The 9,196-nt window shown below is 39.3% G+C and overlaps 1 pseudogene; it reads left to right on the forward strand.

Annotated features, from left to right (window-relative positions):
* Positions 1-6,167: 6,167 nt before the first annotated feature.
* LOC113904517 lies at positions 6,168-6,275 on the forward strand (annotated as a pseudogene).
* Positions 6,276-9,196: the final 2,921 nt, after the last annotated feature.

A 9,196-nucleotide genomic window follows, 5' to 3' on the forward strand; every position in this document is an offset into this window, starting at 1 on the left:
TAATCAATTCTGGTTTTGGACAAATAACTCTGCAGGAGAAAAGCAGGGTAGGGAGAGATTAGAAGCACATTCATCACCCTAGGGATGGTAACTTTTACAACATTTTTAAATGATTGTCCAAAATGCTGTGATGTAAAAATCAAAAAGCTATTTTAAGGAGTGGAATTTTAGATGACTGCAATCTTTAGGTTGGTTTTCTTATCTCTTTTCAGAGCAGCATTATTTTACTTTCTCTATTGTTTTGAGGGATTGTTTTCAACACTTTTAAGTTTGTTAAAATATTTGCCAGTTATGTCTAACATTGAATCTTATGCTTGCTGGGCTGTACATTCCTGGAATTATTACAGTAATAAGGATGCAATAATATAGAAGAAGGAAGGAAAGAACACAATACTATTTCAAAGTTTCCTATGCACCAAATGTTTTAAAAATACTTTTATTTTTTATGAAGACCCTGTGAAGAAGGCATTATTATTTCTGTCTTACAGAAATTGAAACAAAGAGTTTAAGGAAATTGTCCAATATCTCACAGCTACAAAATGACAGGGATGGGATTCTAGATCACGCTTTGGCTCCCAAACCCATTTATTTCCATGTTACCATTTTCCATTAAATAAACATGAATCAAGAGTTTACTATGTTTCCTTCGTGAGTACTGGACTTTAGGAACATACCATAAGTTGGTTTTTCTTTATTTTCAACATCCCACCTCATCATGCTCTTCAAAAAAATGAAAAATGTTTTCTACTCTTGCCGGCCATACTCTGTGTTTGAGGAAGCTAAGCTTTACAGGTTGTATCACCCACATTCCTTTACTCTCTGGTTACCAATGGGGTCCTGCCACTGGGGGCCATAGGCAACAGTCTGACAACAGGAAAATTCATTTCCCACACCTATCCCTCTCTGTTTTGTAGTGGTTTTTCCATCTCTGACTTCCTCTCGCCTCTTCTACCCTAGAGGATGTATCAGTTCCCTAGCATTGTCAGCCCTAAGGTGCTTCTCTATTCCTTCCCTTTACCCTTGCTCATAACTCAATAAAATCATCATTAAACTTCTCCATCAACCCTTTGATGTTGCTATTGCTTCCATTCTGGGGCCCTAACTGATTCCATAATCTCACAGTAGACCATAAGCTACATGAAAACAGGGACAGTGATTGTCTTGTTTATTGATTTATTTTCAAGGGTAAGTAGTTCTTAAAAGGACTGTGGTTGTATACAGCCTGACAACCTGATAAAATTAGATCCTATTGTTTAAATTTACATGCTGAAATATCAACTATTTGCCTACCTTGCTCCCATCCTCAGGGTTTTTCCAATATATTTTATCCAGCTGTGTTTTTGCCCAGATTTGTTCTTGCAACACCTTCTTTTCACAGAACACTTAATATTCCAACATATAGAAAAATTCTACTTACTTGGAGTAGTTGGAAGATGAAACATTATGATTAAGTAAATGTAAAGAGCATGGTTGGGGCTAGTCCAATTTCTGTCATGTTATCCCAGGTTCAAGTGGGGTGTGTCCTTCAAGCTTCCTGAGCCTCTACGTTTGTATAGCTGGAATAGTGTAATACTAATATGTCTTTTTCTGCTTTATTGACTATGCCAAAGCCTTTGACTCTGTGGATCACAATAAACTGTGGAAAATTCTGAAAGAGAATGGGAAGACCAGACCACCTGACCTGCCTCTTGAGAAACCTATATGCAGGTCAGGAAGCAACAGTTAGAACTGGACATGGAACAACAGACTGGTTCCAAATAGGAAAAGGAGTACATCAAGGCTGTATATTGAACCCTGCTTATTTAACTTCTATGCAGAGTACATCATGAGAAACGCTGGGCTGGCAGAAGCACAAGCTGGAATCAAGATTGCTGGGAGAAATATCAATAACCTCAGATATGCAGATGCACCACCCTTATGGCAGAAAGTGAAGAGGAACTAAAGAGCCTCTTGAAGAAAGTGAAAGAGGAGAGTGAAAAAATTGGCTTAAAGTTCAACATTCAGAAAATGAAGATCATGGCATCTGGTCCCATCACTTCATGGCAAATATATGGGGAAACAGTGGAAACAGTGTCAGACTTTATTTTTGGGGGCTCCAAAATCACTGCAGATGATGATTGCAGCCATGAAATTAAAAGACACTTACTCCTTGGAAGGAAAGTTATGACCAACCTAGATGACATATTCAAAAGCAGAGACATTACTTTGCCAACAAAGGTCCATCTAGTCAAGGCTATGGTTTTTCCAGTGGTCATGTATGGATGTGAGAGTTGGACTGTGAAGAAAGCTGAGCACCAAAGAATTGATGCTTTTGGAGAAGACTCTTGAGAGTCCCTTGGACTGCAAGGAAATCCAACCAGTCCATCCTAAAGGAGATCAGTCCTGGGTGTTCATTGGAAGGACTGATGCTAAAGCTGAAACTCCAGTACTTTGGCCACCTCATATGAATAATTGACTCATTGGAAAAGATCCCGATGCTGGGAGGGATTGAGAGCAGGAGGAGAAGGGGACGATAGAGGATGAGATGGCTGGATGGCATCACCAACTTGATGGACATGAGTTTGAGTGAACTCTGGGAGTTGGTGATGGACAGGGAGGCCTGGCATGCTGTGATTCATGGGGTCGCAAAGAGTCTGACACAACTGAACGACTGAACTGGAACTGGAAATGAAATATGTCATCATTTCCATTGACTCTTGTGAAAATGGGAAGGTTCTTCTTCTCTTACTAGGACTTCAGGTAATTTTCCCATGAGCCTCAGGATTGCAAATAGACCAAGTTTCTTTGAGCCAATATACATCCCACACCAGCTGTGTGTTCTCAAGTATTTGTCAGTCAACTCTCCAAGACAAGAAGTCCCAGCCATATGTTCTGAGCTGTTAGGTCTTGATTGAGCAATGCAGACAGATGGGCCCACTGGAAAGATGCCGAGATGTTGGCAGAACCAGCTCCTAAACTTGGGTGCTTTCTTTGAGAAATGAGAATTTTCTGGATGGTAGTAACAGTGATGGCAGTAGGGATAGTGTTGAGGGGAACCAGTCTTGTTAAAAGTTGGCTCTCACCCATGTAAAACTGTGCAAAAGGCTGCATCTTACAACACAGTCTTGAAACTTGAACCTTCATGGAAAGGAGTTGTGAGCATTTGAGATTATAAGCATTTGTGGCAGTAGAAGGAAGCTCTGCCAAGTCTAGTTTATTCATTTTTAAAATATTTTAAAGTAGGACTTGTTTATAAAAATATATCTATAGGGAAGCTCAATATAATGTAGTCTCTTTATTTTGACTCTGTTTATTGTTGTTATTGTTGTTTAGTCACTAAGATTTGTCTGACTCTTTTGTGACTGCATGGACTGTAGCTGGCCAGGCTCCTCTGTCCATGGGGTTTCCCAGGCAAGAATACTGGAGTGGGTTGCCATTTCCTTCTCCGAGGGATCTTCCCAACCCAGGGATCTAACCTGTGTCTCCTGCATTGCAGGAAGATTCTTTACTACTGAGCCACCCTGTAAACTTATATACATATATATATATAATAGTATAATTATAATCTTACAATTGGCTAATCATCAAACAAGAAAGTCTGGAAATACTTGGTGATCAGTTAATAATAATAATAAAAGATAATATTTGTGAATCATTTTCAATATGTCTAGTAATGTTCTAAGCTATGAGTCCCTAAACTACAGTTGCAAGCCAAATCCAGCTTTGCACCTGTTTTTGTAAAGAAAATTTTATTGTAACACAGCCACAAACATTTGTTTACCTATTGCCTATGACTGCTTTCCCAACAATAAGAGTGGGGTTGAGTAACTGTGACAGAGTCAGTGTACTGCAAAACCAAGAATAGTTACTATCTGGCCCTTTACAGAGAAAATTTGCTGACCTCTAAGTGCCATCTAAGCACCTCGCATATTTTATCTTCTTACGCCTTTCCTCACCTTAAGAAGTACAGTAGCACCCCGCACACCCCGCCTGCCTTAGCTGTATTTTCACTTGCCATGGTTCCACATACCTAAGATCAACCATGGTCCAAAAATATTAAATAAAAAATTTCATAAATAATTTGTAAGTTTCAAATCGCATGCCTTCCTGAGTAATGCGATGAAATCTCAAGCTGTCTCACTGTCCCACCTGGGATGTGAATTATCTCTTAGTCCAGCATATCCACACTGCATTCACTACCTGCCTGTTCGTCACTTAGCAGCTGTTTTAGTTATCAGACCAACTGTCTCAGCATCGCAGTGCTTATGTTCAGGTAACCCTTATTTTGCTTAATAATGGCTTCCAAATGCAAGAGTAGTCATGCTGGCAATTTGGATATTCCATGACTGTGCCATATTTATAAATTAGTCTTTATCATAGGTATGTATAGGAAAAACATGGTGTATATATAGGATTTGGTACTATCTGAAGTTTCAGGCATATCCTGGGGATCTTGGAACATAACCACATGCATGGGGCGCTGCTAATGTATGTAGTATATTTATCCTCATCTTAGAGATGAGAAAACTGAGAAATGGGGAAGTTAATTGGCCTAAAATCTCACAAGAGATTCAGTCTCTGAGAGTCTGAATCTAGCACCCATGTGGTCTTGCCCTTTTTTCAGGCTTGTTTTGACTATTATAACCCACAGAGCCTAGGAATTAGTGAAGAATTGGAAATGATTCTCTATTCTGTTCTAGTAATACCCAGACTGCCAGCTCCTGAGAGCATCAAGAGCCTTTAGCTATAACTGGCATGACCCAAATTGAATCTTCTTTGAGTCCCTCCTCCCTTCAACTCATCCTTCCTCCTCAGCTATGCCCCTGACTCCTAAATTCCTTTCTCCATCTTCCCCTACTCCTAGGTGCTCTGCCACATTACTTATTCTTCTGGTCTCACAAATCTTCCCGTTTCATTAGGTTTTTTTCCCACTTGACTATAGCTGAGAGGGTTTGAGTTATATGTAGGTAGAGAAGAAATGTGAAGAGAATTCCTTTGCAGAGTCAAACATCCATAAGGCAAAAGAACACTTACAGGATTTCCTCCCCATGATATTTGGTATTAATATTATTAAGCTAAAAGAGTTTTCATTTCTCTTCTCTAGTTTGAATTGTAGTACAAAAGGCTTCCTTCCTTTTTTCTAATTTACTGTATGTGGGGCTTCCCAGGTGGTGCTAGTGGTAAAGAATCTGCCTACCAATGCAGGAGATGCAAGAGATGCAGGTTAGATCCTTGGGTCGGGAAGATCACCTGGAGTACAAAATCCAGGTAATGGAGTTGTATGGAGTAGTAATGGAGTAGGCAACCCAGTCCAGTATTCTTGCCTGGAAAATTCCATGGGCAGAGGAGCCTGGCAGGCTAATGTCCATGAGGCCCCAGTGAGTCAGTCATGATGGAGCGACTGAGCACATACACGCTGGCTAACCAAAGAAGTGGGGTGGTTTTGGAAAACAGGTAGGTGAGACTAGAGAAACTTCTTATCTTGTGATAACATGAAATAAATGTGGAACTTTAAATTTGCAGGTTGGGGAGCAGGAATTGAGCCTGACATACTCAGACTCCCCTCTCATGACTGAAGCAATTGTCCAGAATGTTGGTACCAAAGAATATAGTTTTAAAAGCAACCACTGGGAATTCTTATGATAGAACGTACATAAAGCTACTAGTTTTGGTGACGTTGTTCAAGATTTTACAGTTACTAAAATGAGGATGATGGTAATAATAATGATTATCCTTGGAAGTCCCATGTCATGAAAGTTCCCCTTACAGTTCCTCAGGGATGTGTTCTCTAGGAACAGGGGTTTCTAAAGGAGGTAAAAGCAATTGTTGCAATAAACTCTTAACTGGTTACCACAGAGGCTTTTCTCTGTGGATCTCCATGGGACACTGCAGATGGAGTGATTGTTCTAACAGGTGATATGATCAAGACAGCTCCACCAGCCCCCATCTCATTAGTACCAGGGCAGAAAAGAATGGTTCTTCTGTTGCATGAACTGCAAAGCCCTTTTAATAATGCACATCATTTTCTCAACACTCATGTGAATTAAATATTTTAATGACGCTGATGAAACTGGAACACTTGACATTGACATTAAAAACACACACACACACAATTAAACAAGGATCACTAAAGGCAGGGGGGAAATGGAGAAATTACTGAAAGATCTATGTTCTAAGGAGTTTTCTACTTTACTTCTCAGCCTTTTGGCTAAAATCAAGTGTAGTATCTGTTCTAAGTAGTTTTCTGCTCCATGGAGTATCCAAAGCTTGCCCATTCAAAGTTACCTATACCCTCTTTATTCTCAAAAGCATTTTAAGTTAAAAACTTTATTAAAATCCATTTCTGTAAAAATCCATATATATTATAATAGAAAGCAGTACTGGAAGAATATATGTCCTGAATGTCAAAAAGATTGGCTAGTGTAGTGGGGAGTAGGGTATCACAGTTCAGTATTCTCTGTTTGCAAATGGATAGTATTTGTATGGCGAGAAGAAAACGGTCTTTGAAAAAGCTATGCCCTGGTTGAAAAAGGAAAAGAAGGGCTATATTGTTGATTTCCATTCATTTTGTCCTGGTTTGCTTGAAATGTGTGATTATCCTTGAAAGTCTGAGTTTCTCTTCTGCATAGGGTAGTAGGGCCAATTCTAAGGTGTTCTGAGTATTAAAAAATGGCAGGCATTAAACTATCTCCCTCTACTTCCTCCATAGTATTTTTCGTATATTTTAGGTACTTTTGTCCCTTCAGGAGGAACAATGACTTGGCCATCTTACCAAATGTGCCTTTATTGCAGAAAAGCTTATATAATACCCTACACTTTATACATAAGGATATCCCCAGTGTTGGAGGAACATGGTTCTGTGTGAAATTATTCTTCATTATTGGGTGGGAACTCATGTTGTTTGGACTATCATTTCTCATATTTGGCTAAAATTTGTTTCTTTGTTCTTTTTACCTTCTTGATCCTTGTCCTGCCATTCACTACATGGAAAAACACTGGGTGTGCCCTCTTTTTTACTCCTTGTTTTATATTAACCAGCTGTAGACTCGAATATATGGATGAAGCTCACAGAGACTGGGAGAAGGCGATGCACCCCACTCCAGTACTCTTGCCTGGAAACTCCCATGGACGGAGGAGCCTAGTGGGCTGTGGTCCATGGGGTCGCTAACAGTCGGACATGACTGAGCAACTTCACTTTCACTTTTCACTTTCATGCATTGGAGAAGGAAATGGCAACCCACTCCAGTGTTCTTGCCTGGAGAATTCCAGGGACAGAGGAGCCTGGTGGGAGGCCGTCTATGGGGTCGCACAGAGTCGGACACAACTGAAGCGACAGCAGCAGCAGCAGCAGCACAAAGACTATGGGTTTTAACCCTAGCAATTCTAGCTTGACTATCACCTGAGCTAAAGGACTGTCCTTCCTCTGCCACCTTTGTCTAGCATGCCGTGATTGAGAATATTATATTAGAGAATTCAGAAAATTCTAACACAAAAACAAAAGAGAAATGTCATTTTCTTCAAATCCTATCACTGTCAATGAAAAAGATTCTCAAGGCTTTATATCTTGAATTCCTTTTGATATAATGTCATCACTTACCCCCAACCATACTTTATCTTTTTTCATGCATTTATTCATTCAATAAATATTTATCAGCCACATATGCCAGGTGCAAGACAGAGTGCTAGGTGCCTTGGGGTATGAAACAATAAATCAGACATGGGAGTCTAACACCTACATTAAAAAATCAAAAAATCAAACATCCACTTACTTGGTATATAGGGAACCAGTATCTAGACAATTGATTTTTGTTCTTGCTATTTGATTTGTTGTTTGTTGACTCCACCTAGCTCCTTGATGCTATGTAGACAGCTAGTAAAGGTATAATTCCTGGAAGCATTTTCTCTAGGACAGAACTCAAAGGGGATGGATGACACACTACTTATTTAAAGACACTTAAGAAGAAGATCTCTCTTGCTCCTGAAAGGTTTCTGGCTATTGTTCAGTAAGAATTAGTGATTCTTCCTCAGAACTGGTTTTAATTTTAATTTGTCCCTGATCTAAAATGAGCTTAGAGAATACAGGGGAAATAGTTTTTATAGAAGCTTCCAAGCCCAGTAAAAAAAAAAAAATATATATATATATATATATATATATATATATATATATAAGCACAGTCAGATGGGAAGACGAGAGAAGAAAGGGGGGAAAGAAGATGAATGTTATTTTTTATATTAATTTTACAAGAAGTATCCCATGTTTTATCGCTCACATACCACAATGATAGATGGTCTTTAAAATCCATTGGTGGTGGGATTGATACTGGACTGATCATGAAAGATCCTCATGGAAACAACACATCTCTTTTTAAATTTTAGGAAATAGCCTCTATAATATCTAGTGGCAAACACTTTGAGGTCAATGTACCATATATAATATGAGATTTACCTCTAATCCACTTTAAATAGAGAAGATCACCTTTGAAGCGTGGGCGAGGTGCTGAAGGAGAATTCTCATCATTGCCTTCTAAGAGCCACTTACTTTGCTTTCTTTTAAAGTTATGAGCCAGTTACATCTGCTCTTCTCTTTAACAAAAGATTGCATCCCCAGTCCTGGCTATATCTACACTTTATCCATTCCCACATAGACAATGCCAATCCCCCCAATTAAAGTCCTGGAATGGAATGGAAGAGTCAATAAAGAAAACATTGTATCTACTGCAAGAAAATCCACAATATTCATGAAATTTAGGTGAATTTATTCTTATGTATATAGAATAGTCATTCTTTTTAGATGTCTGATGGCATTAGCACACACATGGTGCTAAGATTAGGACTGGGCATTAGAGGAAAGAGGAGGGATGAAGTACAGTAGAGAGTTTTCCTTGTTTGGCCTCCAACCTCCTTTTCCTTAAGGACGTATGCCAGGTTCCAAGGGAAGAAGAGACTAAGAAGCAAAAATAAGTGTTTTCATAAGACACTACAGACCCCGAGGTGGGACTTCTTTGTACTGTATGCCTGTGGTCACCAGAAACTGATTTGAGAGAAACCTCTTCAGCACTTCTTGAATTTGTGGGTAGGTGATATACACAGGAGTAGAAAACTGAGCCTCTGAATTCACCCAGACTTGGGTCTGAATTAAGCTCCTGGTTGTCACTTAATAGCTGTGTCATGAGTATATGTTACTCCTCCTCCATCTTTTCCTCATAAGAAGTGGGCT

Source organism: Bos indicus x Bos taurus, chromosome 14 (assembly GCF_003369695.1).
Source record: "Bos indicus x Bos taurus breed Angus x Brahman F1 hybrid chromosome 14, Bos_hybrid_MaternalHap_v2.0, whole genome shotgun sequence".
Taxonomy (NCBI): domain Eukaryota; kingdom Metazoa; phylum Chordata; class Mammalia; order Artiodactyla; family Bovidae; genus Bos; species Bos indicus x Bos taurus.